The sequence below is a fragment of the Nyctereutes procyonoides genome, unplaced genomic scaffold, assembly GCF_905146905.1.
Source record: "Nyctereutes procyonoides isolate TBG_1078 unplaced genomic scaffold, NYPRO_anot_genome, whole genome shotgun sequence".
Taxonomy (NCBI): Eukaryota; Metazoa; Chordata; class Mammalia; order Carnivora; family Canidae; genus Nyctereutes; species Nyctereutes procyonoides.
This window is the reverse complement of record NW_026575049.1, coordinates 23,051,612-23,069,403: the sequence shown is the minus strand read 5'-3', so window position 1 is coordinate 23,069,403 and position 17,792 is coordinate 23,051,612.

Below are 17,792 nucleotides of genomic sequence, written 5' to 3'. Positions count from 1 at the left end.
GCACAGCCAGCCTCCCATAGGGGCCCCGCAATGGCCGGGATGCTGCTGCCCCCCTCTGGCCACAGTGGGGAGGTGCCGGCTATGATGGGGACGAGGGGGTTTGTAACTTCCAGGGGACCCTTCCCAGGGTCCAGGCTGCTCCCCTGATGGGTGGATGCTGACAGTCCCTTAGACCAGGCTCTGATACCAGAGCTGCCCTGCTTGAATCCAGGTCTGGTGTGACGCTGGAATGTCACTCCTCCTCTCTGGGTCTCTTTTCCCACCTGAAAAGCTGGGATAGAAGCAGGGGTTTTGCGAGGGTTACAGGGATGTCAAAGTACCCGGTACCGTGCAAGGTGATTGGTGTGTGTGCAACCCTTCCTCGCTCAGTCTCAGTCCACGTTGGGGAGGCTGGCAGGGCCTGGGTCAGGGTTGGGTCCCCGTGAGTGCTAACAATGCCAGTGTCCTGCCCTCTGTGTAGAGGATCATCTGAACACCCCCCCCTCATTTGACCCCCCACCACCCGGGAGGCACATGTGCCCATCGTCGACAAGTTAGGTGACCTGCCCAGGGGCTATAAAACAGTGGCCGGGGTGGGGAGCTGGATTCCAACCTGCCCCTTCTTCCACCACGCTTATAGAGAAATGCATAATTTCCCCAGTGGCGGGGGGGGGGCTTCAGATCCCCCTCCAGGAGGGTCTGCAGATACAGGGAGCGGCCAAGACACAGAGAGGGAAGGGGCCTGGCCTGCAGGTCTGGCCTACTGAGCCCTGCTGGTGGCCCAGGGTTGCATCACCATCCCAAAGGGAGGCAGAGCTATCCTGGCTGCCGCATCCCTGAGACACAGGTGGACAGGGAGTCTGGTTTGCCTTCACTGTCCAAATCATTCTGGCTTTGGTCTCCCAAAGATGGGCCACCGTGGGGAAACTGAGGACACCCAGCATTGCTAAGGGGTCTGTGTGTCTGTGCACATGCTGATGAAGGGAAGGGGGAGAGAGAATTATAACACTCAGATCAACCTAGGTCTGGAGAATGTCCAGTCTGACCTCTCACTGGGCAGGAGGAGATGGTGAGTCCCAGGTGGCCCAGGGACCACGACATCTTAGTGCAAGATCCTCTTCCCTCCTGAAGGAAGGTGGGCTCTTTCAAGGAAAATGGGAGTTGGGTGGGACAGCAGAAGGTGGTCTCTGGCAGATGGTGTTTGGGGACTCCATGTTCTGTCTGCTTATCTCTTTATTTAAAAAATATATTTATTTGAGAGAGAGAGAGAGAGCACAGCAGGGGGAGGGACAAAGGGGAGGGAGACCAGGCTTCTCTCTGAACAGGGAGCCTGATGATGCTGGGCTCCATCCCAGGACCCGGACCCTGAGATCATGACCCAAGCCAAAGGCAGATGCTTAACTGACTGAGCCACCCAGGCGCCCCTGCTCATTCCTTTAGATGGGAGAAGAGCACCTCCTGTTGATCTAACTCCCAGCAGGGGCAGGGACCCACTGAAACCAGCCTGGGGTCATGTTAGGGAAGGTGTGGGGGGCCGTTTCTGCAGCCCTGCAGGGGGTCAGCCAGGGACCCCGAACGCTCCTGCCTCCTGGGGCCTGGCCCACCTGGGTGCCTGTCTGAGCCCCACCTCCTCCTGCGGTGGGAGCCACCCCACCTTTCTGGACTTCATCTGATAAACAGCAATCACATCCTTCCTCGCAGACTGGCAGGGAGGGCAGTGGGAACAGCGTGTGCTCTCTCCTTCCCATTTCCCAGGACATGACCATGCTTGCAATCAAGTGGTTTGCAAGTTGTTTAATCTCAGCTTCCTGTCTCCAGGCACCACGGGGGCCTCGGTTATCTTGTTGGTCACCGTGTCACCAGCGCCTCACACAAGGCCTGGCGCTTGGCATGCATTTGGTGATGGACACAGCTGTAGAGCGATACACCTCCGACAGGTAAAAACGTACCATCTGTGAAAGGCACGTGAAACAGCTGTTGAGGGAAACTTCTGGCGGGGGGGGGTGAGGGGTGGGGTGGGGAGAGGTGGGAATAGCAAACCACCCGGGGGTGCTCAGGGCACACCTGCATAGGCTGCCTCAGGCCCCAAGGACCAGAGCCCAGTGGCATCAGATGCACGTCTCCCCTGCGCCCGGCAGGTGGCGCCCGTCCCTGCCCACAGGCCCGCAGGCGCCCGCTGTCGCGGTGGGTGGCAGCTGGGGCATCCCATCCCCGCCGCTCGTCTGCTCACAGCTTCCCGAGGGCGCAGGGGATTTTCTGCTCCTCCTTCGACGCCTGCGCTGCGAGTGGAAGCGACTGCTACTGGGCGGCCAGCCTGGCCCTCTGTTTGGGGAAGGTGCTCCAATGTGACCTGAATGTTGCAATGAGGCTGGGGAGGCCAGACAGGAGGGCTGTGGGCAGCCCAAGGGGGGAGGCTCCCTGGGTCCCATGTGCCATTTGTTAAAAATGAACAGATGTATAAATATATAAAATCATGTTTTTGAAAGGTAATGAGCACACAAAGGAAGAGGGAGGAAATCCAAGCTTACAGAAGGGCACCAAGCAAAGACTCAGTCTCCCCATGTCCCGCCCCCCCCCCCCACCAGCTCCCTACCTAGAGGTCCCTCTGTGGCCCTGGCTTCTTGAACGTTCTCCCAGAGGCATCTGTCTACCCAGACCTGTGTGCTTGCATGCAGGTGTGAGCGTGTGCGGAGGTGTGTGCACACAGGGCCACAATTGCGTGGGAAGAAATCGTCCTATCTCGAAAAGCCCCTTATCCAGAAAGGTTTGGGTTCAACTCAAGAAAGACCTTCTTGGCAGTTTGTGCGGGTGGGGAGCAGGGTGGAAGCTGGATCCCCAGCGGGTGCTTCAGGGCCTGACTCTCAAAGCTTGGGGACTGCACTTTGTACTTTGCAAAGCACCCCCCTCCTTTTTATGTTATGCTCAAGATTGGGTTTGGGGCTCCCAACAGTTCAGTCAGGGAATAGTACAATTTCCTCATTTCATAAATGGGGGCCAGGGCCAGAAGGGCAAAGGGGCAGCTCTAGGCCACACGGCTGGGACCCTGCGGGCAGAGGAGAAGTTGGGGTGCAGGGTTGGGGTGTCCTGATTGCCTCCCCCTCCCCCCACGATTTTCTAGCTACCAGTGGTGAGGTAAAGGGCAGAGGACTTGGGGACACCAACCTCTGTGATGGGCAGGTGGGCAGTGATGGGCAGGCAGGTGGGCCCCGAACTGGCTGCCCACACCAGGGCCCTCCCAACTCAGGGGTTCTAAAGCCACTTAGCGACCAGCCTTCAAAATATTTCCATCTCCTCCTTCCTCCTCCTTCTCCCTCCTCCCTCTTCCCCGCCTTGTCAGGAATCTGTAAGAAGAGTGGAGAGCGGATGATAATTGCCCCCCACGGAACTCACCTGCCATGAAAGGGTGTTAAATAACACGCAATTTACATGTCTTCCCTGTAGGAAATTATAGAATCAGAGCTTTCAAATTAGCAATAGATTTTTCTAATTGAATCTATTTCCCGTACGGCAGGTGAAGTGAGAAATGATCAGATAGTTTGGCTTCCCTTGCAAATGGACCACCAGACAATTGAAGGAATTAAATGCTTATTAAAAGTGCAGGTAAAATTGATATCATATTTCTGGGAAATATGTCCGTGGAATGATGTTACAGGTGCATTTGTGTCCATATGATCACTTTTGTGACAAGACAAAGGGTGTCTGTGCTCAAGGAGGAGAGGGGACGGATCTGGGAGGAAACCCGGGACTGGCTGGTTGCCCCTGGGCCACCTCCCCTTTCTCCAGCCAGTTCTTGGCACACAGCCAGGCTCCAAGATTTGGGCCTTGCTCTGGTGTGTCTTTCTGAGCTTGTTTTTGTTTTTTTTTGTTTTTTTTTTTTTTTTTTTTTTCATCTATGAGTGGTAACCACAGATGGTGATGGAGTCAGGAGTAAGTGAGACAATGCATGTGAAGCACCTAAAATGGTGCTTGGCATACAATAGGTGCTCGATAACATCAATATATCTTCGACTCATCATTAAGATGTTCGCCTTGTGTTGTTGTGTGTTACTGCGTAATTACTCACCACATCAGTGGCTTAAAACAACACGCCACTGTTGTGTTAAGATCACACAGATGTGTGATCTCGTGTCAGGGGGCTGGGTAGGGCTTAGCTGGGCCCTCCCAGCTTCAGAGGCTCCCACAGATTAAAATCAAGGTGTTGACCAATGTCTGCAGCCTCATCTGAAGGCTGGACCAGAGAAGGATTTACTTCCAAGCACACGTGGGTGTAGGTGGGATTCAGCTCCTCGCTGGCCGTTGGTTGGCGGCTGCCCTTTGGCTCCTTGCTGTGGTGGGCCTGCGGTGGGCCGCTTCTAAGAACACCCCTGCGGACTCCCTTCAGTGTGGGCAGGACCTGTGAGTTGGTTCTAACCCATGGGTGATGGCAAGGGTGATGAGATGTCACTTCTGTGATGAGGTTACACAAGATTATGACTTCCATCTTGCTGGCAGACTCCCTCTTTTGCTGGCTTTGAGAAGCGTGCTGCTGTGTTTGGGCTACCATCTTGGAAAGGCCCACATAGCAAGGAGCCAAAGGGCCCTGTGGAGCACATTTGGGTACAGAGGACTGGCACCTCAGCTAAGCTGGCTGTGGTTCCTTGCCTGTGGGATGACCCAAACCCACATCTCTCTCTTTTTTTTTTTTTTTAAGATTTTATTTATTTATTTGAGAGACAGCACAAGCAGGGGAAGGAGAAGAGGAAGAGGGAGACGGATAAGCAGATTCCCCGAAGAGCAGGGAGCCAGCCACAGGACTTGATCCCAGGACCCTGAAAGCATGACCTAACCGAAGTCAGATGCTTAACTGACTGAGCTACGCAGACACCCCTAAAACCACATTCTTAAAGGGTCTGGGCTGTTAGTTGTACTGCCAGACTGGGTTGTTGTCACTTCCCTTGGATGTTTTTCCAGTCCTGGGCCACCTTCAGGCGCAGGGCGCTCAGACTCCCGGAGTGTTTCTTCTCTACCATGTGCCCTGATCTCTGAAGCTCTTTGATGCCAGGAGTCAACACAACGTAGGAGAAATGTCACTGCGGGAATCACCAACCCCAAATCAAACTCTCCCACCTTACTCATTTAGAAGTTGAGTGAAGAATCAGACCTTTTCCACCAAATTTAGAGTTTGCAACATCAGTACTTGGAACATTGGCCTTGGTGCAGAAGAACTGCCACCAAAGGAATTGCCACCACGGCAGAAGCCACGATGGACGAGATGTGACACGGCGGAAAAACCATCTGAAAGATGAAACCCCCAGTGAAAATGCCACCGGGCAAAGTACTAATCCCTGCGAAAATAAGCTCAGGAAAGTGAAAATGAAAACAAAAACAATAAACTAGAACCAGTTTGGCCACACATGAGAAGATCAGTCAAGAGACTTAATTTACGGAAGGAGATTCAATCTGGAAAATCTTACGCTTGAAAATTGGTCAGTGAAATTCTGAAAATGTTTTTACTCATAAACAAGAGGTCACAAGGCTGGGCCAGGCATCTGGTTGTCCCTCATGGTTCACACTGTGTCCCCACCAAGCGCCACGTGGATCCCCAGCACGAGGGGCTCGCGGAGATGTGCACAGGCTGTGTCCTGCATCCAATAGCAGTGCCAACCCAGGCACTATTCCCCTTCCTAGATAGAGGGACCTGATGGCAAGGACAGGTGAGCCCCCCCCCAGGGACCCTCAGGTAGGGGGCCTGGGGTGTGGTGCTCAGGGCTGGGGCAATGACCAGGTGCCTAGGGCAGAGGTTCAGGTGCAAAGACCCTATGGACCTGCCCTGGGCTCACCCTGGAGGACCTTCGTCCTTGGTCCACCTGGTCCTGAGCGCAGGAGCCCAGAGTGGCGGTGTGCAGGTGCCCGGGGCCCAGGGGACACAGGGGGAGGGGGCCCTACCGTGCTCTGGGCTCCTGGGGTCAGCCCTGGGGTGGACAGCTGAGGCTGGGAGATTGGTGGGCAAGGAGGGAAGAAGTCTAGGAAAGAGGGTGAGGAGAAATGACTATTTATTGAGCACTTACTGTGTGCATGGCACCCATGTCTGTTACCTACTACAGACTCATAACAGTCCCACAGGGGAGGCCCGATTGTTCTTTGTCCGTTTTACACATGAGAATGCAGGCTCAGGGTAAGGAACTCTCTGGTCTAAGGCTGCACGATGGGCAGGCTTCAGGCCCACATCTGTCCGTCTGTCCATCTGTCTTCTGTGTCTCCAAAGTCCCCGTCAAGCACGTGGCCTCCTGGTCCAATCTTCCCTCGGGATCCTGTCTTATGGATTAATCCCCTCACCCCACATCCCCCAACTTTCGCTCTCATGAAAAGCACCCTTGTCTTTCCCTTGGAAACGCTCCCCCTAGGGCAGGGCTTCACTCCTCTCTGGCCCTTTGTCCGGGACCTCAGCCTCCAGGCTTTCCCAACCTGGGCCTGGCCGACCCCCACCCGCCTCCCCTCCTGGGCCCCCTCTCAGGAGGCCCCGGTGAGGTCATCCCTGTGTCAGCAGGAGTGGCACAATAGGGCCGGGGTCTGCTTTCTGCTGAAGAGGGGGACTCGGGGTGGGGGAGAGAGGCAGGAGCCTGCAATTATAGGTTCTACAATGGGGCGCTGTCAAGGGGGCCTCCTCCAATTAGAGCTGCGGCAGGGGGTTGGGGGAGGGGGAGGGCACAGGGGGCTGGCCAGGCCTGCAGGATCAGGTCAGGTAGGCTCCAGCACTTACTGTGTGTCCATGCGTGCATTCATTCAGCCATGCGTGCACATGCTCACACACACATTCATTCAATCTGTTAGTGTGGTCTGGGCACCTACTATGTGCCAGGCACTGTGCTATAAACGGGGACCCAGCAGTGACCCAGCAGATAAGGCTGGGCTCCAAGGGAGCAAACACTGGGGCAGGCAAGACATGCAATAGACAGATAAATACCCATGACAGACAAATGTGTGTGTCACATTCACGAGCCAAGTGCCACCATGAGAATAAGAGAGCATGAGATCACAGAAAGCAGGCGGTGGGTGGGTGAGGGGCAGTATTACTGAGGTGGTCAGGGCAGGCTTCTTGGAGGAGGTGACATCTGAGCTGAGACCTGGAAAGCGAGGCACGGTCAGCCCTGCCACAACCAGAGGAGGAGCACTCCAGGCAGGGGACACAAGAAGTCCACAGTCCCTGAGTCTGGACCATGCCTGGTTGTGTGGGGACCAGACACATGGCCTGCGTGGTAGGGGGATGGGGGTTGCGGGGAGAGGGGAGAAAAAGGGGGGCTGCGGGGCGCTGCGGGGACCTGTGGGGTACCGGAGCTGGCTCTCGTCGGCTCCCAGGAGCCATTGCACACAGCTGTTCCCAGCTCAGTGTGTAGGCTGGTAGCTTGAAATGGACCGTAGGGGGAGAGTTGACACCCTGGAAATCAGCAAGTGCTGCAAATCAGGGCTTTTCCCCTGAGAACACACTGTTAAAAGTTCACCAGTGCCCGCTGGGGGTGGCTGTGAGGGGCTCCCCCGTATTGTCATGGAGAGCCAGGATTTTATTCCCCTGTATTTTAACCTGATTCCCACCCCGGGAGCGCCAGGGGGGCTCCTGCCCACTGCACACAAAGTACACTGAGGCTCAAGAGGAGAAGATGTAGTCACGGTCATCCGCTGTGCTGACCCCCTGGCCACTGACTGTGGGGTGCCTCTGGGAGTCCAGGCTTTTCTCTTCCAGGATTTGAGCACCTCACTCTCCTCCTTTCTGAATTCAGGCTCTCCAGGGACTCACACGGCAGGTGCATCCCAGTCCCTCCCATGCAGTGGATCCAGGCCCGTGTGGCCTCGCTGTCCCTTGGCGACGGGAGCCACATAATGGCCACTGACCCTTGGGCTTCCCCAGCAGTGGAGGGACTGTGTGTGCAGGGGTGTGTGTGCGTGCACATGTGTGAGAGAGAGAATGCACAAGCATGTGAACGGGTGAGCATCTCTTTCCAGCTATTCACAAGTTCAAGGCGTGAAGTCTTAGTAAGACCGGCATCAATTCAGCTCCTGCTGTTTGCAGACACCCCCTAGACCTCTTCATCTACCTTTACTCACTGATCCCCACAAAGAGGGCCAGCAAGGTTAAACAGACCGAGCAGGTCGTTCAGCTGGGACATGACATGTCTGCCTGACTCCTCACCTGGGCTCTTCCCACTTTGCCAGGCCTCTGCCCCTGCCACCCTCCTTTGTAACCCCTGCACACGCTGTTCCATGACTGCCTCATGTCTACAGCACTTGACAAAGTGTTTTCCCAGGAGGGCTCAGGGGACACACTACAGCAAGCACAGTGCACTTTGGCTGAGCACTTACTACGTTGCTATGAATGGCCACCTCTCAGTCCCCCTCTTGGGCATGGCTCTCTGCAGTCCTGTGACATGTGCCTGTGAGCAGCCCTGTTTGACAGATAAGGCTCAGGGTGGTTCGTCAGGACCCTGGGCCTCCAGGAGGTGCCCTGGCTCTCAGGAGCCTGGGCCCAGCTGCTCCCAGACCGTGGGCTTCAGCCAGGACTGTCTTCTCCTACCTGCCGGGTCCTGGGGCTCAGGACATTCAAGGGGACGTCAGATGGCCCTAAAGGGGATTCTAGGCAGGAGACCCTGGGAGGGGCCTCAGAGAGGACAGAAATTCCTTGTGGCCTCTTCCCATCTGCTCAGTCTGAATGATATACAGCATCATTCATTGGCTCAGACTGCGTTTCAGCCGCCTGGAAGGAAGGCCCTGGAAGGTACGGGGGCTCCACTGGAGCCAGAGCCCTGGGAAGCTTGAAAGCCCCTACGAGAAGGAAAAGCCAGTTAGGCCAGTATCCAAAGCCCAGTGGGAGGGATGGCCACCCTGGCTCCACCTGAGATGTGGCCACAGAGCTCCTGGCCGCCTGGGCCACACAGACACTGGGATCAGCTCTTGGGGAGCCCCCGGGGAGCTTCTCTGACAAGGCACTGTGCACGTCTCCCCCTCCTCCTCCTGCCTGGTCGTTTCCAGCTGCCTGGAGAATCTGGGGTGACCTCAGTTTTCTCTTCTGAATCTGACAAAGGCCAACTAGCAGGGTTTACAGGGGTGGAGGTGACAAGTAGAAGCACCACTGCCCCTCCTCTGGACCCACAGTACCCAGCACCGATGATGACAGTGACGGTACCAACAGTGACATCTGCTGAGTTCACATGTGCCAGGTGCTCTTTAACACTTCACCTGCCCTGACTTGCTTAATGTAAGGTGGGGCTTCTGATTAGCATTGTCCCATTTTACAGGTGAAGAAATGAAGCCGGGGCACTGCAGGGACCTGTGCAAGGTCACACAGCTGGTGAGTGGCAGGCCTGGGGGTGCCAGCTCCTGGATTCTTCTCACAGCTTCTGTTTCTCCCATGGGCAGGAGCTCCTATGCCAGCTCCACTGGCTTGAGCACAGGGCTTGGCATGAGGGCAGATTGGTGAAGGGATGAGGGAAGGAAATGAGTCGCTGGGGGAGAGTGTTGACAGTGAGTGAGGGTGGGGGAATGTTGGGAGCACAGGGGGTTGGAGGGGGCCAGTGAGGCCGGTTAGGATAGGGAGCTGCTGGCCCTGCCCTGCGTTTCTGCTAACCTGCTCCCCCCACAATGTGGGGGTAAAGTGCGTCCCTCCGTCCCCACACAGCATACACCGCCAGGACCACAAATGGAGCTAATGAAGCTCTGGGGTTTGGGAGGCAGCGAGGAGCCCTGGGGACCGGGGCAAACACACCCGCCAGGCACCTGGGCGTCTGCACCCTCCCCTGCGCTGAATCTTCAGCACAATCTCTCCAAAGCCTCTGTTTGCAATGTAAACAGCCAGCTTCCTGCGTGCAAGCGGCTGCCTGGTCCTGCCTGCCCTCCCTCCGTGCCAGCCAGAGCGGTGGGGGGTCCCCTTGGCTTCCTTGGGCCCCTGGGCCCCTGGGCAGCTGGTTGTTTTGAACAGAGCTTCAAAGGGGGGCCGTCTGTGTGACACCAGTGACTGCTGTCAGAGGAGCTCCGCCAGGACTCAGCTAGGGCAGTGTGACCAGCTCCATGTTGAGACATGTCAGTCCAGAGGCCTCAGAGGGTGGGTGGGATGCAGGCTCACCAAACGAGGGCGTAGCACAGGCCATGGCACGAAGGTGGGACGTGTAGGATCACATTAATAGGAAATCCGGGGACTCCATGGTGGGCTGAGTCCCTGCTGCTCTGTCCCGGCAGCTACATGGGGGCAGGTCCTTTATCCTTAGCTCCCTTCCCATTCTTGTTGGTCAACACCCAACATACACACGGCTTCTCCCTCTCCAGGCCTGGTAACGATTCAAAGGGCAATCCACTTACGCCCTGGGAGACAGGCATAGAAACCCTAGTTTACAAATGAAGACCTAAGACTCTGACAGGTCTTCCTGGCCTCAAATGGCGAGGTGAGCCTCGAGAGGACATTATGGCCAAGCAGAGGCCCAGTTCAGGCTCCTGGATGGTAGGGCTGAGGCCCGGGGAGAGGAAGTCTGACCCGGGCTCCCTACCTCGCACCCCACCCCATGGCCATGACCTTTACTCATCTTATCTCTTGGAGCAAGGACAAGGTCAGGAGGAGAAAATGCTGGCTTGGGCAACAGGGTCTCTGGTCCCAGTTCTGCCTCTGATTGTGTGTGTTCCTAGATGAGCTGCTTCCACTTGTTTGCCCGTCTGCAAAATGGGGATAACCTTGGCTTTGCTAGGGGGCCCTGGGAATGGCATACTGCTATCTCCCACACATTTCAGACACTGGCTCCTTCTAGCCAAAGAGATCTCTGCCCCTGATGGACATTGTGGTCATTGTTCTCAACATAATGGAGAGCGGCTCCCAAGTGTGAAGAACCAGGGGGCATGGAGAGGTGCCCCGCGTGGAGGGAGTGTGTCTCTTCTCAGGGCCACCATTCCAGCCCCCTTGAGGACCCTCTCTTCAAGGTCTCCTCTGACCTTCTGGTTGTGAAGTCCAAGTTCTCTTACTGAGGCCCTCCAGGACCGGGGCCCGTCCCTCCCATTCTCCTTTGGCTTCCCTGGCTGCTCCTCCCTATTCTTTCCTGCATGCTCCTCTAGAACGCCGGGCTCCTCTGCGGCAGCCCTGACCTCTCTTCCTTTCTAGGCATCCCCCAGGCAATCTGGACCATCTCCTGACCTTTCGGTCTACTTCTGTCCATGCCAGTCACCCCCACATCCCTGATGGCAGCCCGGGACTCTCTCCCCTGTGGCCACCTCCCTCTTGCCTTCTGTCCCTCAGGCTCCAGATGTTTCAGACCAGCCCCTTCCTCCTCTCCCAAGCTGGACTCCCTCCTTCGATTCCCCATCTCACCCAGCAAGTATGCTGGGCGTCCTGGAACCCTGGCCAGCAGTTTCCTCTCCCTCCCCTGACCCCAGGGGCTTGGGTCACAGTTTACTGTCCTATTCCTGTCTGCATCCACTCCCCACTCTTCCTGGATCACCCCCTGGCCTGTCATTACCAGAGTCATTGCTCAAAACAGGGACCTTGTCATGTCTGTCCCACCTGGTGCTTGGAAGTCCCCCCACCTGTGATCAGGGTCCTCTCTCCCAGGGCCTTGCCCCTCATCTCCCTCCTCTTCACCTGAAGCCTATCTGGCTCCCTCCCATCGCAGGGTCTTTGGGTTGGTCCGACAACCGCGGGACACACCGGTGACGGACACCTTAACCTGGGGGCCCGCCAACCTCCCCCACCAGGAACACGAGAAGCCACGTGTTCGCGGCTGCCCCGCCCACAGACCCCCGGCTCTCGGGGATTGGTCAGGCTCACTCCGCGCTCCGCGGCCCCGCCCCGCGCCTTGGCTGATTGGTCCAGGCTGGGCACCTGACCCAAGAGCGGGCCAATGGGATTCTCGTCCGTGAGTCTGGGGTGCGCGGGCAGGTGCGCACGAGCGGTGCAGGGGCCGGGGTGTCACCGCCGCCTGGGTCTTCCCCTTCAACACACGTGTTTCTCGACTTTTGTCAACGCAGCCCCCTCCCGGATGCCAGCCCGGTTCCTTACACTCCTGGGACGTGTTCCGGTTGCAGAGACTGTGGGCGCAGGTGGCCAGGTGCCCCGCGGCCCGCCGGCCGGACTGTGCTGCTCTGCGGCACCCCTGAAGTGGCAGGCGGAGACCCCGACAGGAGGGGCCGCTGCCCTTGCCGCTTCCAGGGGGCCTCCACCGCGCACAGCTGTCTCCCTGGAGGCAGGGCAGCAGGAGGACAGGCAGAGGCAGGGCCCTGCGTCTGTCACCTGCTTTCAACTGTCACCTGCCAGACCAAGAAGAATCCGTTTGGCAGAGGAGGAAGCGAAGTGTCAGGGACTTGAAGGGGGTGATCCTGGAGCCAGAGCTGGGCTCTCGTCCAAGCCTCCCGGCCAAAGGTGTGGGATAGAGTTTCCGAAGGCTACTGGCATCTATGGGGGGGTCAGGTGTCCCTGCCCAGCCCTCGGCTGCCGCTGGGGGCTCAGAGTCAGGATGGGGACAGAGGTCCATCCTCCAGGAGCCAAGCACCACTGTCCTGAAAGGCCAGGCATGTGCCCACACATGGAGAGAAGCAGCACTGCGAGCAGATGGACGGTGGGGCCCCAAGAACTTCCTTAGACCTGAGCTCCCCACTCCCGAGCCTCCTTAGCCATTGAGTACCCCTTGGGCTGACCATCAGCCAGGCGTCTTCTGGGGTGGGTGCTGTGAACGCGGAGAGGGAGCTTTGACCTGGCTGGAGAGCAGGACCCGCCGGGGAAGTGCTCACCCTTGCTCAGCACGAGGGCCCATGGGGGTTGAATGGAGAGCATTCCAGCAGAGGGGAGGGATTCCACAGACATCCGGTTGTTACCTGGTGGGTTGACAACTTCAAAAGAGGCAGACTGATCCCCAGCCTCAGTTTTCTGATCTGCAACGGGGAGGCCTGGATCCCCCCAGCACTGACCCTCTCTTCCTTCTGCAGCCACAGGCCTGGGGCTGGGTGCCTGCCCTGCTGGCCTGACGTCTGTGCCTGAGAACACGCGGCAAGCGGCCGGAGGCGGGTGTGTGCCAAAGAAGCTGCTGGCGCTCCCTCTGGCTGCCTCGGGGTGATGAAAGGAGCTGACGGCTTGGCAGTGGCTCCTGGGGAGGCAGCAGCCAGGCTGGCGGCTAGGCGGTGGGGCTGGTGGGAGGGGGCTCCCAGGGAGGAGAACAAAGAGCTGAGGGTGCTGGGCTCCAGGGGCATCTCAGGGGGGAGGGGCGGGGTGGGCAAGATTCTGGGACCGATTTGGAACGGGTGGCCAACAGGGAGGCCATGGCATGGGGGGAGGAGTGGGCATAGGGTGTAGAATCTACCTCATGGCTGTGTGAGCCCAGGCAGGCCTCTCAGCCTCTCTGAGCCTCGAGTGCCATACTGCACAACTGAAGCAGTAATGCCCACATTGCAGTTCACTGCAGTACTCTAGTGCTTGCAAAAAGGTGGGGCACACAGTAGGTGCTCAATTAATATGTGTGGAGTCAGTGAATAAAATAGAGTTGATGGAGGATGGAATTAACTAATCTGTTTTAGCACAATGCCTGGCACATAGTTCTAAATAAGCGACAGCTGTGTTATTGCTGTTGTGATTATTTACCCCCACGGGCGGAAGACTGAGCCAGAATGGAGTCCCAGAGGCAACAAGAAGGAAGTTGGTCAGTGTGTCTGGAGAACGAGGTGCAGGGTGCGGCGTGGGGCAGCCCTGGAGATGTCCCCAGGACCAGGACATGCAGAATTGAGGGCCACGGCCAAGAGGCTGGACGCTGTGTTGATTGCAGCAGGAGAGGCCTACATGGCTGGGGGTGAGCTGGATCATCGTAGGCACTGGGAGACTCTTGGCGACCATGTTCTGGCCTGAGGAGAGGGCAAGTGGGACAGGGAAGTAGAGGCAGCATGTGTGGAAGCCTTTTTCAGGAAACGTTGCTGAGAAGGGGAAAGAGATGGGTAGTAGCTGGAGGATGACATGGGAGGGACAGAAGTCTTATTTGTGACAGCAGGAGACATGAGCAGGTTAAAAGGCAGGTGCAGAGGAGAGGGTCCCCTGGTGGTGCTCAAAGATATGGAGCAGGGAGTATTGGCTACAGGGGTCCCAGGGGCTGGAGGGGCAGTCTGCGAGGGGGCTTCAGGAAAGGCTGCAGCTTTGGGTTTAGGCTGGGGGTTTCGTGGCTCAATGGTGCAAAAAATGGCCATCCTCGAGGTGGGGTTGGTTGAGGCCCCAGAGAGCTATGAAGAAGGGGCTGGTCTCTGGGAAGGGAGGATGTTGTGCAGGGACACCACTGGGACTCCCTGGGAGCTTCAGACCTGACCTGGCAGGGAAGTGACTGCCTCTGTGACACACAGCAGGGCAGAGAGCTTGGGAGGGTTCTTCACAGTGGCTGCCCGGGGTCCCATGCAAGGATCTAAGGCTGTGTCCCCGGGAACACAGGAGGGCATTGTCATTGATGAGCGATGTCTGCTCTGGGCACCCAGGGGGAGGTGGAGGCTGGAGGTGTTCTGGTGCGGCCCTTCTGGCTCAGGCAGCCGCGGGGAGCCAGAGGCCAGGGATGGAATGGGGTCAGGACTGGGTGCCACCGCAGCCCTCTTAGGGACTCAAGATATGACCTCGGGCAAGTCCCTTCTCTCCATCCCCGCTTGTCATAAGAATGCCACCTGTCCAGGTGGTTATGAGGATTCAGAGTATAACGTGTGTGCTCAAACGTAGCGACTTCTGGCCTCTCTGAGTGCACTGCAGCGGCAGGACGTGCAGGGGACCATGGGAATGGCAGTCAGGAGGGAGGCTGACCGAGTGAAGTTTCATCGGGGTGGTGGCCTGGGGACGGCACATGCACACACAGCCTTCCTTTCCCCTAGGCTGCCTGCAGAGCATTCCATCAAGGATGGGAGCGTGTGCAAGTTGAGGTCAGGAAGATCTGGGCACTTGCAATGCACCTTTGGTGAGTCACTCACCGGCTCCGACCTCACTTTCCTCATCTGTAAAATGGGTGACTACCCTGATGAATTAGAGTAGTGAGGTTTACCAGCAGCGCCTATGGCCTCAGGCATCAATAATCCTGGATGCAGAATCACAGGAGTCTGTCTTCAGCACCCTCCTCACCCCCACTCTTGACCCTCCTCTTTAAGAACTGTTTATTCTTTCCTTTCATATGGGGACAGAATATTCCCTCTCCTATGTTTCCTTTGTAATCTGGACCTCAGTTTCCTATTTGTACAGTGGGGAAATTAGGGTGAGGCTGGACTAGAAGGGCACTGAGATCTCTCCCTACCTAACCTTTGAGGACTCTGACTCAAATATGTTGTTAAGGTGCCCATAAGACTTTGGACACCTCAGACTGGGTGAGGGGTGCTGGGAGAGGGGGGCTTTCAGCAGGAGAGAGATGGGGTGGGGCTTTGGGGTGGCTCAGAAGCTGGCTCCAGGGAGGTATCTGGGTGGTAGGAAGCCCCAGCCTCGCCTGCTGCTGGACCCCAGTCCTGCCTGGCTGCCCCCCTGGCTCTAGATCCCCCCTGCTGGCCATGGGCTGAGCCAGAGGGTGGAGCAGTTACAGTCCGGAGGTGGGCCCAGGAGGGGTAGTTTGGCTGGGCAGGTGCATCCTGGGTGGGATGGGCAGGATGCAGACTTAGGAGCAGTGGGGTGACACCAAGTGTTCCCACACAGGAGAGGCTCCATGACGGCAGTGAAGGGGGCAGGGAGCTCAGGGAAGGCCGTGGAGGTGGGAGGAGTTGGGTTCGGGAGGCGAGGTGCCAGCCGCTTCAGGAGTGAGGGACATGAGGTGGGGCCCAGGGGTGCCTGGGCTTCTGGGCTCATTGCATTAGAAGGAGGTGCCCACTCACGCTGGTACCTAGGGCCTTCACCTCCCAGCTCCCTGCTCCCTGGGGCGTTCATTCCAGCATCTGGCCCACCTGGGAGCCCTGCTGTCTGCTGGATCCTGGTTGGGCACCTGTCCAGAGACCCAGGCCTGTGTCCTGAGCATTTTATCCAAGCCTCCCATGGGATTCTGGGTGTGTCTGGGGGCAGCAGTGGTCTGGGTCTGGGCTCCCAGAGCCAGAGACAAGACCCCACACTCGTTATTTTCTTGGGTCCCAGGAGCACCCTCTGCTCCAGCACCAACACTGACCCAGCTCTGGGGTCAGACAGTCTGACTCACCTCCAGTGCTGCTGCTACCAGCTGTGGCACCCCCTGTGAGGTCCTCATAGGGATGGGGTCACCTGTGTCCTGGTGCCCACAAATCCAAGCTGGTTTTGGACAAAGTAATTGGGGATAGGGCAGCTGTCCCAGACAGACAAAGACACAGGGGATCCAGCGGATGCCAGAGCCACCCCGAGAGAATTCTGGTGAGCTCCAGCAATGGAGTCAAATGTTCCCAGGGACAGAGAGCCGGATTTTCGGGTCTGGTTGACAGCTGACTCCATCCTCACCAGGACCAGGCCAGCCAGTACTTTCTCCTCTTATTCAGTTGAGGATGCAGAACTTAGGGATGTTTGAGGAGATCCTAAGCTCAGCTGGAGGGGGATGTCGGCAGCCTGCAGACCCCACTGTGTCCCAGTCCCTGTCCACCACTCCACACTGAGCTGGTGTGGGGTCATGAGGATCGAAGGAGGAGACACATGGTAAAGTGACAAGGACTAGCTATTGTTACTATAGCTGTAGGTCATGGAGTCCTGGCCTTGCTACCTCTGGGATCGGGGGTGGGGAGTCTCTCTGCCATCCTTGTATCCCCACTTCACACCATCTATTGCCCAAGGGATCCGACCAGGTGCACCAGGCCCGCCCTTCCCTGGGGCTGAGCTCTGGACTCTGGAGGTCCTGGGTCCCTCCCTCCTCTACCCCAAGCTCCCTTTGGACTCCTACCTCCCCATCTTTGCTTATCTTGTCCCTGCCCCAGGAGTCCACTCCTTCACCCTTGTCACCAGGCCCTCCCAAAACACCTCCCCTTCTCTGCCCTCTGGGACCCTGTGTTCCCCCAGCCTGGGTTCCCTTCTGCTCATCAGTGTGTGGTCATGGTCAGTTTCCAGGCCCTACACTCTCTGACTCGTTGCTCAAGAGCAGGGCCAGGGCCAGGCTCTCTGCCACTCTGGCTTTGCCTGGCCCCAAGGAGGTGGCTATCACATCTAGTGCAAGTTTATGGAATATGAGCCACCTCCTGGCCTGCCCCGTGTTGCACCCATTTTTCAGAAAAGGGAGTTGAGTGTGGTATCTCAGGGCTCCCAGGGAGTGTAGGCAGTGTAGGGACGGAGCCATGGGGCAGGCTCAACTTCCCATGCTCTCACTTCTTTGATATCCAGGAGGTGGGAACAAGTGGTGGCCAGGAGAGGGATCAGAGCACTGGCCAGGACCCTGGACAGCTCAGCAGAGCCCCACAGCCCCTTCCGGAGCTGTGATGGTACCTGAGGTGTGTTGGGGCCTTTAGAGGACTTGGAAGGAGCTGGCCTGCCAACCCAAGTGGGGCAGAGTGGGTGGTGGGGAGAGCAGGTGTTCCGGAGTCTGAAGATTGGCCTTGCAGTCTTTAACATACACTAGCTGGACGGGTCTCCAAGCCTCTCGGAGCCTCAGTTTCTCCATCTGTAAAATGGGCTTCATAGTCTTCCTTCACAGGGCAGGTTGCCCCTAGCTGAGGTCCCAGCCAGGCTGTTGTGAGAAATAAACCAGCTTCAAGGAATCTGGAAAAGTTCTCTAAAAACAATAAAGGGCTCACAGGCGTATGAGGGGCCGTGGCACGGGTGCTGGGATGCTCAGGGATGCTGACCAGAGGGTTGGCAATGGTGTCAGGAGGTGACACCCAGCACCTCCTGCACCCTCCCTGCCTCAGGAGAGCTGTGAGCTGCAGCATCCTCCTGG